The sequence below is a fragment of the Ursus maritimus genome, unplaced genomic scaffold, assembly GCF_017311325.1.
Source record: "Ursus maritimus isolate PB19 unplaced genomic scaffold, ASM1731132v1 scaffold_5, whole genome shotgun sequence".
NCBI classification, from domain to species: Eukaryota; Metazoa; Chordata; class Mammalia; order Carnivora; family Ursidae; genus Ursus; species Ursus maritimus.
Window position 1 is genome coordinate 61,287,092 of NW_024426663.1, and position 18,846 is coordinate 61,305,937.

At 43.5% G+C, this 18,846-nt stretch overlaps 1 long non-coding RNA gene across 2 annotated transcripts; it reads left to right on the top strand.

The window, feature by feature from the left end:
* The first annotated feature begins 94 nt into the window (after positions 1-94).
* Positions 95-18,840, top strand: LOC103670511. Of its 2 annotated transcripts, XR_005832539.1 has the most exons (5): positions 95-3,961; positions 5,868-5,972; positions 7,494-10,026; positions 14,364-17,169; positions 18,498-18,840. It is a non-coding gene; the product is annotated as an uncharacterized LOC103670511 (long non-coding RNA). The 2 variants fall into 2 exon arrangements; XR_005832538.1 differs by lacking the exons at positions 95-3,961; positions 5,868-5,972 and having other exon boundaries at positions 5,986-10,026.
* The last annotated feature ends 6 nt before the right edge of the window (positions 18,841-18,846 follow it).

An 18,846-nucleotide genomic window follows, 5' to 3' on the forward strand; every position in this document is an offset into this window, starting at 1 on the left:
AGCACTCCTTCCTAAAATTGTCCCAGTCTTCACTCTGCACCTAGGGAATATTATTCCCACGATAGGTAAGGCTGATTCCTCCTCCCAATTATAACCCCCTCCTAGCACACACACCAGGTTTTCCCCAGGCCATTCCTCCCCCTGACCATCTTTGCACAAGTGTCCCTAGTTCATTCCTTTACTTAGAAATCTTACACAAATGCAGTAGGTTGAGTACTGGCTACCTAAAAACATCTAGCCCTAGTCCCTAGAATTTGTGAATGTTACTGTATTGGAGAAAAGGTCTTTGCAGATGTAATGGTTCTGAGATGAGATTACTTTGGCTTATCTGGATGAGCCCTATATGCCAAGACAAGTGTCTTTTTAAGGGAGAGACAAAGGAAGATACAACAGACCTCACGGAGAGGGCAGTGTGAAGACAGCAGGGAGGCGAAGCGGCGAGTGAGAGAATGCCAGTGGCCCCAGGAACTGGAAGAGATGAGCTTCTTCCTTCACACCCCTGGACGACACCCTGATTTGGACTTCCGGCCTGTTTTAATTAGGACACGCGAGTCCTGCTGATCTGTTACGGTAGCCCTTGGAAACTCATACGCGTTACTGTATTTGATACTGGCAACCCGGAACGGGAACTGAAAGGAAATGCTAGTCCACAAGGATACCTCAGGACCACCTCTCCGACCTCCAGAAGCATTTGATAAACCAAGACGAGAGGGATCGGCCGCCCCAGAGGCATCCCCTGCAGCAGCCTAGTGAGCCTGTTGGTTTTCCCGGAATTGACAGAAGGGACACTCCTATCAGCCTTGCTTAACTTAATAGTTCCCATTTTTTTCATTTCAGACATAGTGATGAATGTGTACTGGTACTTTACTGTGGTTTTAATTTTAATTTCCACAATAATTAAGAATCTTTTCGAATACTTATTGGCCATTTGAATATTCTGTGAAGTTTCTTTTTAGTTCCTTTTTAAAAATGTGTGCTAGAGTATTGAAATATAATTGTTATATAATGACCTTGTATGTAGCAATCTTAATTCATTTATTCTAGGTTTGTGATTCTTTGGGGTTTTTCCAGATACTCCTATCATGTGCTCATAATGACTTTTATTTATTTCCAGTCATTTTGCATTTCATTTCTCACCTCCTTGCCCCGGTCACCGTGCTAATTAGTACCACGCTGAATAGAAGCAGTCGGGGTGGAATACACCTTGTTCCTCATCTGAGGGGGAAAACTTTCCGATTCACCGTCGATCGTAATGATGGCTATAGGGTTTTTGTGAGTATTCTTTATGAACTTAAAGATGTTTTATTTATAATTTGCTAAGTGTGTGTGTGATAGATCAAATTGTCAGATGCTTTTCTTGAATCTTTTGAGATGATAGAATTATTTTTCTTGTGTCGTAAGTGTTGTTAATGAGAGATTTCCTAGTGTCATCTCCTCCCTGGTCCAACCCTGCTCCCTACTTCACCTTCCTCTTTGCTAGAATGAATACCATTTGATTATGATAGATTATTTTTACAAATTTCTGGATTTATTTTGCAATATTTTGTTTAGGATTTTACATCTATATTCAAGAGAGAGATGGTCTGTAATATCCCTTTCTTGTAATACGCTTGTTAGGTTTTGGTATTAATGTTAAACTGGACTTGTGGAAAGAGCTGGAAATTATCCTTTCTGTTTTTCAAGTTCCTGGAAGATTACACTCAAGCCACTTGCACCTCTCTGGACTCTCACCTGTCTCTTCAGCTCTGGAACGCTGACAAGCTCCTCCCTAGTTTCCCCTCTCTTGCATTATGGCCTGGAAATTTTCTTCAGGTTGTAAACTGGGGCAGTGGTAAGGCTCAGGTCTTGTTTCTTGTGCTTTCAAGGATTAATATCCTTCAGTGCCTGATGTCCAGTGTCTTAAATGGCATTGTTTTATATGGTTTGTCTAGTTTTTTAGTCACTAGAGGAATGAGGGTAAAGTGCTAGTTACTGCTTCTTGACCAGAAGTGGAAGTCCATATATAAAAATTGAATACAATTCTCTCAGTAAATAACAATAGCAGACAAACACATACCCTCCCCCCACCAGAAAAAAAATTGTTAAGGATATAGAAGACAAGAACAACACAATTAAAAAAGTTAATAATCTAATGGACTATAGGACACTGAATCATTAACTGCAAAGTATATATTATTACTAGGTGAACATGAGCATTGATTAAAGTTGGCTCTGTTAAGCCATAAAGAAACTAACAAATTGCAAGAAGTTGAACTCCTATATAGAAGGTTCTCTGTATAGAATTAAACAAGAAATTAGTAACCAAAACCATAGAAATTGAATGTTAAGTGTTTCCCCCAATAACCCAGTGGAAAGAAAGTTTTTTTTAACTGAATGACAATGGAAATAGGAATATCAAAACCTTCTGGTTTGAGGTTAAAGCCATACTTAAAGGGGAAGTTTATAGCCCTAAATGCATATATTAGAAAAGTAGAAAGGCTCAAAATGAATTAAACATTCTCAAGAAACCAGAATAACAGCAGATTAAATTCTAATAAATGGAAGAAAATAATGAAGAATTAATAACAAGGTAATGAAATAAATAGGATGCCCCAAAAAGGATTAACAAAGCACTAAGTTCTTTAAAAAGACTAATAAAATTGCTAATCTCTTGGTGGGAATGACCAAGAAAAAAGAAAAATAGCAAAACTATTATTAGAGTGAAAAGAATGATTATGATTAATATCATTAAAAAATGAGACACTTAAACTAAAATGTAGATGAAATAAATCCACAGAAAAAACACAACTTCACAAAACTGTTAACAAGAAGGAAAATTCAGTAGTCCTATGGCTATTAAAGGAGAAGAATCTCATTTTACAAGGCTTCCTGTAAAGAAAACTGAAGGACTGAATGGCTTCCTCAAAAAGTTGTACCAAATGCTTACAGAAGAAATACTGGTGATCCTAACAGAATCTCCGAAGTGGGAAGGATTTCCTGAATAAGATCCTGGTAAGGCAACTCTAAAGGAAATGGCAGGCAGGTTTATCCTAAAATAACATTTAAAAAAAAGAGAAGGCCATAGAGTTGGAAAATACAATGTAACTCATCTACCCTTCAAAGGACCAGTATCCAGAATACATAAACTATTTCTGTGTGCCTAAAGAAAAAGCACATTCAGTAGGGAAACGGGCAAGACTTAAAGGCTACGTAAAAGAGGGGAAGTTGTCCATTAAATGTGGAAAGTTGCTCAGTCCCATTATGAAGAACTACATAGGCTTGGGATTGATGACATGGATGTGTTGGCTCTGCTGCGTTCTACTTGGGCTGTGGTGGCAGATGATGATGGGCAGAAGAAACCCCTCTCCTTTGGAAGAATAAAAATGGGGACTAAAACGGGGAGCTGTGGTAAAATACGTTGGAGCCACCAGATGGCGCCACGCTACTATGTGTCCCTCTTGGTCTGTGTCTTCAGAAAGGTAAGAGCAAGGTAATTTTTTTTTTAAGATTTGATTTTGTTAGAGTGCTCCAGCAGGGGAAGGGGGAAGGGAGGGCGCAAAGGGAGAAGCACACTCCCCACTGAGCAGGGACCCTGTCACAGAGCTTGATCCCAGGATCATGACCTGAGCCAAAGGCAGGCAGGCAACCAACTGAGCCACCCAGGCGTCCCTAATTTCTTAGCCATCTTTCCAGATCTGTCTAGAGCCCACAGTGAAGTATTTTTTGAGTGTTCCCCTCCACAGAGGTGATGAAACTGAAACATTTCCAACCAGAAAATAAAGAATTTTAGACAGATTGTAGTTGGATAAAGTTTGGACACTCGTGAGTAGACAGTATGGATACAGCGATTTCCGTAAACATCATTTGTGCATTTGGACATAGGATCTGGAATACTTAATGAGTATTGGTCTTTTCCAGGGCTCCTAAGGGACATCTTCCAGATAACACAAAGGACCCAACTCTGAACAGGAATGAAAAGCAGGTAATAAACATCAGAACCAGTCAGACTTGTATAGTCTACACTGAACAGTCGCCTACTCCAGAGGCTCCTGGCAGCTGTCCATCTGCTCTGACCTCTTGATATTTTTGGTGGTTTTTATTTTGGGCATTTTGGTAGATATGTAATGGTTTTAGTTTTCATTTCCCTGGTTATTGGGGTTGAGCTCCTTTCCATATTTGTGTGGACCATTTGATTTCTGCTTTTATGAGGTGCTTTTATGAGTGTTTGCATTTTTATCAATTTGTAGATATTTTTTATGCATTCCAGATATGACTCCTTTGTCACTTACATCTGTGGCACATAACTGTTCCCACTTGGTGGCATGTGTGGTCATAATGAAGAAGGGACGTTCTTAATTTTAAACCAGAGAAATTTATTACTCGTTTCCTTTATGGTTAGTGGGTTTTTTTTGTAATCTAAGAAGTCTTTTCCTCTTCCATGTTCATTAGCATATTTATCTTTCAAATACTTCAATGTTATGCTTTTTAAATTTAGCTCTACAATATACCTGGAATAGGATTTGTGCATAGTGTAAGGTAGAGTCAGGTTTTAGTCTCCCACCCATTGATTGTTCTCGGACCATTTGTCCCACTGCCCTGCAGTCATCTCTGCTGTGAGTCAGCTGTCCATAGTGTGGGTGAGTTTGTTCGGGGGTCTGTATTCTGTTTTATCAGCCTATTCTTCCATTCCTTATTACCACATTGTTTTAAATGCTCTAGCATTACACTACAAACCGATACCTGGTAGAGAACAGAACCCTGTTCTTTTTCAAGAATATATTAGCTGTTCTCTTATCATTTGTATTTCCAGAGAAATTTAATGACCAAGTTATCAACTTACAGACACACAATTGCAATTTTGAATGGGATTTTCTTGAGAAATTATATAATTTGAAGGAAGTTAACATTTTTGTAAAATTTACTCTTCTAGTCTGTGAGCCCAGTGTTTCTTTAGATTTTCTACGGCTCTCACTGTTTCATTCTTTTGGTTTAAGGGCTTAATATTATTCAGATAAGATTTATGTTTTTAAGAGTGTGATGCGTTTGGGATTCCCCCACCCCCCACTTTATTGAGGTATCTGTACTTGATAATTGAAAACCGTATATATTTGAGTTGTATGTCTTGGTCCATTTGAGCTGCTGTAACAAAATCCCATAGGCTGGGGGGCTCATAAACAGCAGAATGTATTTCTCACAGTTGTGAAAGCTGGGAAGTTCAAGATCAAGGTGCCAGCAGATTCCCTGTTCTGTGAGGGCCTGTGTCCTGGGTCATGGATGGTGCCTTCTTGCCATGTCGTCACAGAGAAGGGGCTTCTTTTCTAAGGGTAGGAGTCCCACTCATCAGGCCTTCACCCTCTTGACCCAGTCACCCGCCACAGCCCTCACTTCTTGTTACCCTCACCTTTAGGAATTAGGATTTCAACCCACGAATGGGGGTTCAGTGTGTAGCAGCATACAGTGGTACGACATGACGATGTGACGAATGTCTACATTGCGAAATGGTTACCACAATTAAGCAAGTTAGCGTATCCCTAACTTCACATACTTAAAATTTGCGTATGGTAAGAACACTTAAAATCCCCTGCCTTAGCCCATTTCGTGTATGCCGTCTAGTATTACTGACTGTAGTCAGTATGTGGTACAGAACCACTCCAGAACTTCCTTATCCTGCATAAATCTTTGTACCTTTTGATCAACATCTTCCCGCCCCTCCCCTTCGACCCCTGACAACCACCAGATCCCAGACCATGTGATACCTGTCTTACCTCACTTAGTAGAATGTTCTCCAGGTTCGTCCATGTTGTCACAGAAGGCTAGATTTTGTTCTTTTGTAAGGCTGAATAATACTCCTGTATTATAAACAGACGGTCGTTTTCAAATCTTGGCAGTTGCGAATGATACTGCAGTGAACGCGGAGGGGCAGACATGTCTTCAGCCAAGCCCGCCAGGTGGAGCCTTCTGTTCCTTAGAGAATGAATTCTACCAAAATCTGAGTGAGTTTGGAAGTGCCTTCTTCCTTCGTAAAGCCTCCAGATTAGAGCACAGCCCAGCTAACGCTTTTTTTTTTTTTTAAAGATTTTATTTATTTATTTGACAGAGAGAGAGACAGCCAGCAAGAGAGGGAACACAAGCAGGGGGAGTGGGAGAGGAAGAAGCAGGCTCATAGCAGAGGAGCCTGATGTGGGGCTCGATCCCATAACGCTGGGATCACGCCCTGAGCCGAAGGCAGACGCTTAACCACTGTGCCACCCAGGCGCCCACCAGCTAACACTTTCGACTCCCAACTTGTGAGACCCTGAGTAGACGATCCAGGCAACCTGGCCCAAATTTCTGACCCACTGAACTTGTGCTATTTTGAGCCACTGAGTTTGTGATAATTTACAGCAACAGCTAACTAATATATTATGTATTAGCTGTATATTCCCTGTGCCTTAGTTCTCTTATCCTCAAGCAGGTTACCAACAGTAACCGATCTCATTTTTATTGTTGCTCTGAGGATGAAGTGACTTAATCCATGTGTACCCCTTTGGCAGTGCCCAGCTACCTGGCAAGTACTCAGTAACTGTAGGCTGTGTTATTACGACCGCCCCCCCCCCGCCTCTTTGCCCTCCTCACACTTCTGTAGTTCTGTACCTTAATCGTTCCATTTCATCTCCTTTCCTAGAATTTCATTTCTTTGCCCAATAGAGTCTTAGCTGCCCCATACCTCCTGAATCTGTGGTCATGTATCTGACAATTGCAACTATTCAAAATACAGTCCAGATGCTAAACTGAAGTTCAGATGCTAAAACTAAATTCCATGTAGCAAATGCACTAAAGTTATATTTTTGACTTGTTGGTGAGACTGAGCACTTCCTTGTTTTCTAAGTTAAAGCACACAAGGAGTCAGAATTGTAACTAGTAAGTGGAAAGCTAGAAGGAGACACACTCGTAGCGATAACAATGTGAGGAAGACCCGTGAGGGGAAGGGGCCTGAGCACAAAGGTACAGAGAGCTTGCAGAGCAGGGTAAGGTGGGGCGGGCTGTGCTTCAGGGATCCGTGGGCGTGTCACTCAACAGATACAGTGTCACGGCAGCTAAGACACTCATCCTCCGTGTGTTCACACTGGAAATGGAAATTGGAAATATATAGTATTTTTAAAGATTCCTTTATTACATAAAAGATCTCATTCAACTACACCAAAGACAATTTAAAAATGGGCAAAGGACCTAAAAGACAGTCCTCCAAAAAAGATACACAAATGGCCAATGAGAGCATGAAAAGACGCTCAGCATCAATCATGAGGGAAAGGCCCATCAAAGTCATGACGACATACCACCTCACACCCATTAAGATGGTTACTGTCAAAGAAAACACAAGTGTTGGTGGAAAGGTGAAGAAATTGGAACCCTGCGTCATGAAGGTTGCTCAAAAAATGAATACCATGTGATCCAGTAATCTGACCTGGAAGTGGGTGTCCCATGGAGTTGGGAGCAGAGTCTCAGGTATTTGTCCGCCCCCGCATTATTCACAGTAGCCAAGAGGTGGCAGAGGCACAAACGTGGTATGTACATGAAGCGCGGTATCATTCAACCTGTGAAAGGAAGGACATTCTGACAGCTGCTCCAACATGAATGAACTTTGAGAGCAGACACGAAGCTAAGTGAATGAAGCCAGTAACAAAAAGATAAGTACTGTTTGGATCTGCTGATGTGAGGTACCTAGTAGAGGTAAGTTCATAGGCAAAGAAACTAGAAGGGCAGGAGCGAGGAACGCAGAGTGGTTGGGCAGGAGCGAGGAACGCAGAGCTGCAGTGTAATGGGTAGAGAATTTCCATTGTGCAAGATGAGGAAGTCCGGGAGATGGGCTGTACAACAACGCGGTATGTAGCACTCCTGAAATGTACACTTAAGAATGGTTAGGATGGTAACCTTTGTGTATTTTACCATAATTTTTTTAATTGCCAAAAAAAAAAAGGAATCCAACCCCCGAAGGGTGAACAGAGGAAATGCTTGCAGTGGGCCGCAGCTAGCGGCCGGCAATCAGTAGGCCGTGGTGGAGGGTTTCAACTTCTGTGCGGCCAATAGTATGTTTAGGGCAGTTGCACATACTAAACAAACCCAAACTCCAAATGACCCTGCCTCCTGTGTCTCACCCATAAAAATCCCCTAGGGCACGAGAGGTCAAGTAGCCAGTCAGCACTGAGCTTGCGGCAAGGGCAAACATTCACAAGGAAACGTGACCTAGCGTTTTAACCGCAGCCTTTCAAGCACTTCATTTTGCTAAAACCCTAGGGCTTCATCACGCTAAGGAGCAAAGAAGCTTTAAAAGTAGTTATCTGTCATCACTAAGGTTAGTCATTTTTTTTGAAAGATTTTATTTATTTGTCAGAGACAGAGCACAAGCAGGGGCGAGCGGCAGGCAGAGGGAGAAACAGGCTTCCGCTGAGCAGGGGGCCCGATGCGGGACTTGGTCCTGGCGCCCTGAGATCATGACCCCAGCAGAAGTCAGGCACTTCACCGACTGAGCCACCCAGGTTAGACATTTAAATCTTAACTCAGCTCATGGTTTCCTTTGAGAGGCAGAGCGACAGACAAGATGAGCCAAAGAGCGCTTTCTGTTCCAGGAAGCCCATGGAAGGGACAGGTGTTGGGCTGTGGTCTGGAGACCGGCAGGGACCCAGAACTCAGGATGGCAAGCGTTTCGAAATCCTGTGTGGACCACTTAGAGCAGCACGCTGAACCTTCTTTCTGGCCTCCCACCTCCCCAAAGCCAGCAAGCCCACTGTGGCTGGATCTCGGGGCAGGCGCTACTGCTAAGCTATAAATGGCACTCTGGGTTACTGCTTAATTTCTTTCACTGTTTTTTATTTTCCAATTTAAAAAATGTTTTGCACTGGGTCCTCCTGAGCCTTGTCCTGGTTCCACTTCTTGGTTTAAACTACAGAATCCTCTCCTGTCTACAGGGCCTGGAATGTTACTGTGTCTGGGCTCCCGATGAGCATAGGTTTGAGGCTTCAGAGCCATGTGTCCCCCCTCCGTCCAGGTGATGGGGAAGGAGAGTTAAAGCCCAGCAGAGGGGCATAGACGCCCCTCTTTTACCCTGTTGTCTTTCCTGTAAAAGTCCGTTCCCGGAGAGGTCAGTGTTGGCAGAAAACCGCCCTATATGGACTTCAGCCCTTGTTCTGCCTTCTGCCCCACAGCCTTCCCTGCCTTTCTCTGTCTTGGAACAACTCCTCAAATGCCTTTTATAAAGCAGCTATTTCCTTCCCCGGGGCAAGCTGTTCTGGTGGGTCGTGAAGTCAGTAACCCTCCCTGTGCAGGCGCACGTGCACGCACCCACACGTGTACAGCCATGACTGCAGGTGGGCCAGTGTGAGGCCTTCCTTGGATTCCCTAGCATGTAGGTAGAGGTCCATTCATGTATGCTCCTGGGGCCTTCCTTCTCAACTACAAAACTAATAGACCCAGTTGGTAGCCGTTTGACTTTGAGCAAATTATATACCCTCTCTAGCCATCGGGTCTGTCACCTGTGAAATAGGAGTAAAAGCTCTGTAATAGGATGGTTGTGAGAGTGATTGGAGCCCATGCCTAGCACAAGACTGTTTACTAAACAGCTCTTCCTCCCAGCGGCTCAGCCCTCAAGTAGCCCCACAGCCAAGCACTTCCAGTGAGCTCCCCTTTCCCTCCACTGTTAGGCCAGGTCTGTAAAGTGCTTTTGGCAATCTGGAACTAATGAAAGTCTCTTGAATAAACCAATCTTTGAATCTGTGCTGGAGATTTACCTTCTGTGTTTATTTCTTAGGTTGGAAAGAACATAGAGGCCGTAATTGGGTCCTACCTTATTTCACTAGGATCGAACGCTGGTGATTTTTCTCTTTTACTAGTTCTGTAAATCTTTGTTTTTAGGAAACGGAGGGTGTGAGGAGCTTGCCCAAGAATAGCCTGGAGCTAGATTGGAACACCTGCCAGTTTTCGGGTTCTCTGTTAAGATCCGAGAGCTGCAAATGGCCCGCAAGGCAAGGAGAGCAACCTCCACTGATTTGACAGATGCCCGGGCAGAGAAAGGTGGGTGCCCACATCACAGGAGGCCACGAATGGCCCTGCTTCCCGAAATCCAAGTCAGGAAGGTCATTGAGAGGTTTAATTCAAGGGAAGACGCTGTGCTCGCCACTCACTGATTTCCTGTAGTGACTGGCCGGGCCGCCCTGGGCTCCCCCTCCTCTCTGCCCCATGTGCCGGGGGAGCGCCATGTCCACGTCAGAGTTTGGCACGTGGTGATTTGCACGTGGGATGCTCTGACCGGATCTGTGTCTGACCACGTGTGTGACATCTGAGGCTTCATTTGAAAACATCAAGTGGTTTTGATAGCCTTCCGTGATTGGTTTATTCCCAAAGCCCCTGCTCTGTGCCCGCGCCGCGAGGACACTCTGTGAAAGCAGCAGGTGTCTGCACGGCTGGCAAAGACCTTGGAAGGGTTTTGACAGTCTGTGCCGAACTCCTGCCGCCTGAGGAACGGACGCAGCATAGTCCTGAGGTCTTGGGCAGTGACCGAATAACCTGAGCTTCTGACATGGCCTCTTTTGGGGTCTCTGGTGCTTGTGAAGGGCATGTTCCCATGCGCCTTTTAACAGGAGATGTGAATCCCAAAGGCATTTCTGCTGGCGCGCAGCAGGGGTACCTGTAGGTGGGGGCACCCAGTCCGTGGCTCAGCTCCGTGGCCAAACTCCCACACGGCTCTCATTGTACACCTGGTTATCCTCTGAATGTCCTACGTGGTTCCCTTCTCTTTGTTCTTCCACCCTGCCATTGCCTTCGAGTGAGCTCCCGGGACCTGTTCTTGGGCTTTCTGTGTATCTGAATTTGACTATGTTAGAGACTTCTATTTAACAAACTGATATTAACTTACATAGAATAGTCTTTTTGTGCTTGGTGTGTTTCATCGAGGATGGTGTCTGTCTTCAGGGTTCATTGGTCCGTGCTGTAGCGTGTCAGAACTTCCTTTTTGGTTACGGCTGAATCATATTCCTGTGTGTGTGTGTGTGTGTGTGTGTGTGTGTGTGTGTGTACACACACTATACATACACATAATCGATCTTTCCATTCAGCCCTCAGTAGTCACTAGGGTTCCTTCTACCTCTTGGCTTTTGTGAAGAATGCTGCTGTGAACATACGTGTGCAAACATCTCTGAGACTCTGCTTTCAATTCTTTAGGATACGCACCCAGAAATGGATTGCTGATCATAGGGTAGTAGTATTTTTAATGTTTTGTGGACCCTCCATACCGTTCTCCTGGATAGTTGCACCATTTTCCTTTCCACCGACAGTGACACAGAGTTCCAATTTCTGTGCATCGACACCAACACCTGGTATTTTCTGGGTTTGCTGTGTTGTTGTTTTTAATAGTAGCTACCCTCATGGGCGTGAGCTGGTATCTCATTGTGGTTTTGATTCTATTTCATTCACAATTAGTGATGTTGAGCATCTTTTCAGGTGGTTATTAGCCAATTGTGGATCTTCTTTGGAGAAATGTCTCTTCCCATCCTGTGCCCATTTCTTAATGATGATGTTGAGCTGTAGGAGTTCTTTATATATACTGGATGTATCCCCTTAGCAGATGTATGATGCATATATACATTCTCCCACTGCATAGGTTACCTTTTCATTCTGTTGTATTTTTTGATGTACAGTTTTTAATTTTGATATAGTTCATTTTACATATTTTTACTTCTGCTGCCTTTGCTTTTGGCATCATATCCAAGACATTATTGCCAAATCCCCTGTCAGGAAGCTTTTTCCCAGTGTTTTTTCAAAAGTTTTGTAGTTTGAGGTCGTACATTTACGTCTTTAATCCACTTTGGTTTTGGTTTATTGTGTAAAGATCTGCTGTGGTCTGAGTGTTTGTGCCCCCCCCCAATATGTTGAAATGCCCTTTTTGATGGTATTAGTAGGTAGAGCCTTTGGGAAGTGCTTAAGTCATGAGGGCAGAGCCCTCATAAATAGAGTTAGTGTTCTTACAACAGAGACTCCGGAGAGATCTCGTGCCCTTCCACCACGTGAGACACACCCAGAAGGCACTGGCTCTAAACTACCCAGAAGACCATTGTCAGAAGCAGCCATGCTGCTACTATAACCTTGGGCTTCCCAGCCTCCAGAACTGTGAGAAAGAAATTTCAGTTGGTTATAAAAACAACAGCCTAAGCTACCCAGTCTGTGGCATTTTGATATAGTAGCCCAAACAGACCATGGCAAGATCCAGCTTTATTCTTTTGCATGTTTATATTCAATTTCCCAGCAGCATTTGTTGAAAAGACTGGCCTTAACCCATTGAGTACTCTTGGCATCGTTGTTGAATATCCCCGGATTAGTAGGTTGAACATAACTGGGAAGAGTTTTATTTTGGGGTTTCTCTTCTGTTCTATTGGATTTTATGGCTGTAAATGCCAGTCCCCCATGGATTTAATTACTGTAGGAAGTTTTGAAATTATATGAGACCTCAAGATTGGCTTTTCAGGGTCCCTTGAGATTCCATATTAATATTAGGATGGGTATTTTTTATTAATGCCAAAAATGCCATTGGGATTTTGATAGATAGCATTAAATCTGTAGATCACCTTGTATAGTACTGACGTCTTAACAATATTAAGTCTTACAATCCATGAACACCGGATGCCTTTCCCTCTTTTGTGTCTGTAATTTCTCTCACTGATGTTTTTTAGTTTTCATTGCACAAATCTTTGACCATCTTGGTTAAATTTATTCCTAAGTATGTTCTTCTTTTGATACTATTGTAAAAGGGATTGTTTTAAATTCCTTTTGGATCGTTAGTATTAGCATATAGAAACATAACTGATTTTTGTGTGTTGATTTTGAATTTGAAGCTTTGTGGAGTTTAACTGTTATAACATTTTTTTTTTTTTTCTTTTGCTTAGTGGAATCTTTAAGCCTTTCTACATCTCAGGTCATGCTGTCTGTGATCAGAGCTAATTTCACCTCTTCCTTTCTAGGATGGAGGCCTTCATTTCCTTTGCTTGCCTAACTGCTGTGGCTAGGAATTCCAGTATTTTGTTCAATAGAAGGGTGCAAGTAGGCAACCAAGTCTTGTTCCTGATCTTAGAGAAGAGCTTTCAGTCTTTGACCACCGAGTATGTTAGCTGTGGACTTTCCATCTGCAGCCTCCATTTTGTTCAAATATTTTCTGTTAATAGTTTGTTGAGTATTTTTACTGTGAAACAGTGTTGAATTTTGTCAGACGCTTTTTCCATACTTCGACGATCATACTGGTTTTTCCTCCGTCATTCTGTAAATGTGGTGTATTATATTGATTGATTTTCTTTTATTGAACTGTTCTTGCATTCTAGGAATGCATCCCACCTGGTCATCCTGCATAATCCTTTGCAGTGCTATTGAATTCTAGTTGGCATTTTGTTTAGAATTTTTTTTTTAAAGATTTTTATTTATTTATTTGACAGAGAGAGAGACAGCCAGTGAAAGAGGGAACACAGGCAGGGGGAGTGGGAGAGGAAGAAGGCACTTAGCGGAGGAGCCCGATGTGGGGCTCAATCCCAGGACTCTGGGATCACGCCCTGAGCCAAAGGCAGATGCCTAACGACTAAGCCACCCAGGCGCCCCATGTTCAGAATTTTTTGCATTGCTTTCCTCTTGCTGCCTTTAAGGTTCTCTTTGACTTTTGATAATGTCGTTACATTAGTTTACTCTTGAACAACGTGGGGGTTAGAGGTGCTAACCACTACCCCCACCCCATGTCGTCAAAAGTCCACATATAACTTTTGATTCCCCAGGAACTTAACTCCTAATAGCCTACTGTTGACCAGAAGCCTTACCAACAACATAAACAGTCAACTAAAACATATTTTGTTGTATCTATTCTATACTGTATTCTTACAATAAAGTAAGCTAAAGAAAATGCTATTAAAATCACCAGGAAGAGAAAATATATTTGTCCATGTTCATGTAGCTCACTGAGCATACATAAGACCCTTGCTGTAAGTTCGTCATCAAGTCAGAGGTCTGCATTTTTTAAAGATTGATTTCTAGAGATTATTTTGTTCCTTTGAATGAGCCATGTCTTGTTATTTCTATGTCTTGTGATCTTTTGTTGAGATTTGGACATTTGAAAAAGCAGCCATCTCTTCCACTCTTCAGAGACTGGGTTCATGCAGGGGAAGACCTTCACTAATCAGCCCAACTTAAAGGCTCATGGTCCTGTCAGATCTTTGCGGGGGATGCATCTTGCCTGGGACTGCCATGTGTGCCTCTCTTCCAGTTCCCCACGTATCAACTGCTTTTACATGGTTTCATTTCCTCAGGAGTCTCATTCCTGCCCATTTTCAGGAGACTTGAATTTCTTAACTGTTCCTCTGCCTGTGATTTCTTGTCCCCAGACATCCACAGGTCTTCAGACCAGCTTCAGATTTAACCTGCTACTGCACCGTGCCTGTGATCCGCAGCCTCCAGACTGTCTTCCACATTATGCCACCATTTCCAGCAATGTCCTGAGTCAGGCAAGACAAACCAGTCCCAGGCAAGTCAGAAACCTACAAGCAAGCTTCATTCTTTACCTTGAGTCCTGAGGGAGAAACACGACTGGGGGTTTCCTCACAACTGAGGGGTACTGCACCAGCACGAGGGTGGGACAGGAACGGAGGCCAGACAGAAGCCTCAAGATTTCGGACCATTTTGAGTGTGGCCTTTTCTGTTAGGTGTTCACTTGGTTGCTGCAGCCTAACTGGTTTCTAGCATCCACTCAAAGCTATTTTGGTCCACGTATTTGGTGTTTCTGGGGGGAACAAGGGCCTGGAGCTCTCTACTCTGCCATCTTGCTAAGATACCTCTCTAATATTTATTTAAAATGTAATGTTATTTTGTTTTATATTACTATTAAGAAATTGGCAGTATAAAGAAAATGAAATCCAAACAGGATAGACTGGAATTACATGAAAAATAAAAGTCTCCATGAGCCCACTTCTAACACTCCATTCCTACTTACAGGCCTTTGCATTTTGAATTCCTCGGTAGGTCACCTCCTTAATTGTAAATAACATAGGCATAGTTTCATTTTTTCACTCATTAACTTTGAATCCTACAAATGATTTTATGCAACAAAAGAGGCGGCTTACAATAGACTTCCTTTTCCCTCATTCCAGTTATGGTTGTATTTTTACATTGAAATTTCTCATTTGTTGTTGTTTTTTAGGTAAGCTCTACACCCAACATGGGGGTCGAACTCATGACCCCAAGACCAAGAGTCACGTGCTTTACCAATGGAGCCAGCCAGGCGCCCCTCATTTGTTAGTTTTAGAACTTATTTTTTCCCTAGTTTTATTGAGATACAATTGACATGAAACACTATTGTTTATAACCGTAAGGAATAAATACAGACGTAAGGCAGTACTTGACGCGCTCCCAGTACGTACATAAGGGAGATTAGCACTCATGCTCCCCATGTCTTTCCTCACCACCATCTTCTGAATGTGATTGTTTTCTAAAATGTACTTTATGTTCTGTGGGAGCAGTTGTCTTTTATGCTTTGATTTTAAAGGATCTGAACAGTGTGATGATGTACCCATGGGCTCTTAAAGACAGGCAATTATTTGTCACTAAACCTGTATCTCTCAAATGAGAGTTTTCTTAACCTTCATTCAAAACTTAGTGTGGCTGATCCTGTTGTAGGAGCTTGAGTTACACTCATCATTCACTCAAAAGCATGTCTCACCTTTGGACAAGTTTTTGGTTTATACTAGAATATCAAGAATTGTCGTTTTTGCTCGTTGTCAGTAGAACCTGTTCTGTCACCGGATTCCTAAGATTGTCTCAGTTTCACACCATGGTCTCAGCACGGCCATGTTTTAAAAATGCAACTCTATTCCAGTATCCCCAGCTGTTTGTCCAGACCACTTCTCATTTTCTGACCTCTTACAGAATTCACTTGTTTGGCTTAATGGCCATCTGCCTGCACCCCCAACACTAGAGTGAAGGTCCCCGAGGGTAAAGGGATTTGTTTTGCTCACTGCTGCATCCCTCGCACATGCACAGGGCCTTGGGCACCTAATGCTCCACAAAAACTTTCTGAATGCACAAATCTTGGTGCTGTTTAATGGCATTTATGTAATCATGCTTCGGAACCGATTTTCCTAACACCTTGCCGCTTGTTTGTTCTCGTCCTGAGAAACTGCTGTCTGTCAGCCTCAGACGTAGAGTCCTGCGGTCCCTTGAAATCACAGGAGCCGCGTTCTGCCACTTCCTGCGGAGCAGCCTCTCCAGTGTGTAGTTTCAGAAAGGCTGTGTGGGGAAGTTTCTGACTGCTTGCTTGCCTGTCCATCTTTAGTTTGCCATCTCACCTCCTCAACAGTTTGGCTCTAGATAGACTTATTTTGAACATACTGGTTCAAAATAATTTTCTCTCACCAGTCTGTGTAAAGTGCTCCATTATATTCTAGAGCTCACTGTCGCTACTCGGAAATCTGATAATCCTCGGAAGAAATAAGCAGAGAAATAATTTCCCAGAGCTGGATACAAGTCTTCCGAACAAAAGGTTTACTCAACAGGCTGTGAAGTGGTAAAGTATAAATGATGAGGTTTTTTGACATTTCGAAACACAATGAAGAGCCACTTCTTCTTGCTCTTCCCTCCCCTTCAGAGCGTTTTCCTTGCTCAGCACAGGCCGAATCACTGGAATCCTCCGTTTCCTGTCTCAGGCCTCAGCTCACCCCAGAGGCGGACTTTCTTCTGAAATGTCTACCTGTCGGGTTGGTCTCCTCAAGGAGCAGCAGACTGGCGGCCGGGGGGAGAAAGGCCGCTGCTTTCTGGGTCTTGGTTGCAGCAGCACCCGATCGCGAGCGCCTCCCGGCCTGGCCTGGAGCCTCAGCTCCGCGGTGCACGGGCTGGAGGCGGCTGCATCTCAAGAGGGACGGTCGCGGTCCCCGCATCCTGTAACTGCGTGCGGTCTGAATGTTGGTGTTCCCCCCCACAGTTCACGAGGAAACCCGACTCCCGCAGGGGATGGCATCAGGAGGCTGAGGGGACCGGGAGGTGTGTGTCACGAGGATGTCACTCAGGAAGAGATGCCGTGTGAAGAGATTCCCGGCCCCTGCAGCGTGGGAAGAGCTGAGGCGTCTGCAGCCTGGAAGAAAGAGGCCCGTCACGTGACCATGCTGGCTGCCCGATCGTGGGCTTCCGGCCTCCAGAACTGTGAGAAGTTAATTTCTCTTGTTTATAAGCTTAGTAGTCTGGGTTATTTTGTTAGAGGAGCCCCCAACACAGACACTGTCCAAACAGCAAAAATTAAGATACAAGCAAAACCTGCAGAAATTTGTGAAAATGTTTGACAAAATAGGTATTATAGAAAACTCAAAAATTACAGTTTGGAATTTGAAATCTGGGTGGCTCTGCCCAAAGCAGTGACGACGATTTTTACCGCTGTTTCTGAAACAGTGATGTTTAAGGACACGCAGAAACCTCAACTACAATGTCTGTGGACAGTGCCTGAGCGTGCTGCTGCACAGAACCGGGGTCTAATGGGAAGAATCAGTCGGCTCGAATATTTGAAAGGCCCGCACGTATAAAGGATGTGTATGTTGAGGCAGCTGAAGTTAATGAATTAAGGAAAGGTGACCAGGTGAAGGTCTGCAGATTTTTAAGTAATAAGCTTACTTGCTGTTCCTTGAAAGGACCAAAACCAAAAATAAAAACCCTTGCTTGGGAGTCCTTTCTGGGCCCCGAAAGCAGGCTATCGGTGTGTGTAACGATCTAAAGCTTCCACACACGTGAGTTGTCAAGGCTCCCGTGGAGCGTGGGTTAGAACTGGCCAGTGTCTGTCACCTTCCCATCTAGCATCACCCAGCCTTCAAGGCCAGGACCACACTCCTGCCCCCTTGCTTATGAGGCTCCAGATCGAACATCTGGCTCTCCTTATTCTGGTAGTAACTTCCTTCCTTTGGGCATCAGAGGGCAGACAGAAACCGTCAAGATGACGAGATTGGAGGATGAGGGCTGGGGTCACAAGCAGCCCAGAGGCCGTAGCTATCTGGTGGAAAGCATGGAAAGTGAATGTGCTAAAATATAGAGTCAGGTCAACATGAGTTGTTTGTTTAATGGTTTTTCTTATTAGCTCAGGAGGGATAGAGACAATGAGGGTAACCTTTTGGTTATCTTTGCAGTGTGCTCAAAGCATATTTAAAGCAGAGGGTAAATAATTTCCTTCCTGTCTTGTCAGTTTTGTAGATTTTTGCATTGCCACAAGTTTTAACAAATTCCTATGTCTCTAAAGCACAAATCTTCATCTTATGAACCCTTGCACATTTTATTCATGTCCCTTGAAAATGTGCTCAAAATAGAATTCCTGATAAACCACCATCAGTTTCTTCAGATGCTTTAATCAGGATGCCTTATCTTTACTAGTTCATCAATCGTAATAAGAACTTCATCTTAATCCAGTTACCTCAGAGTCTTAGGCCATGAAATGAGGACAAAAGTTGTTATAGAAAATGTTTTGAAATATTCATATTTTTCTACTTTAGAACCAACCTTACTTGGCACATTGCATGATACAGCCAACCTAACTAACTGACCCATGGTCCCCATTCAGTGAGGCGTTTCTAACTGGATGTATCTGGTGAGTAGAGAGACGTTCTTTGCCCTAAGCCAAGGTTTCTCAACTGACATTCGGGGCAGGATAAGTAAGTCAGTCTTTGGGGAAGGGGGTGGTGTCCTCTGCACGGCCGATCGCTAGCAGCCCCTCCAGACGTTGGGAAGTTTTTCGGGAGTAAACGGTCCGGTAGCTCACAGCTTTTAAAAAGTGATGGTTTTTGCACGACTGTAATTTTTACAAGAACGCTCTAAGTGAATTCTAGTTGAACAAAAGAAAGG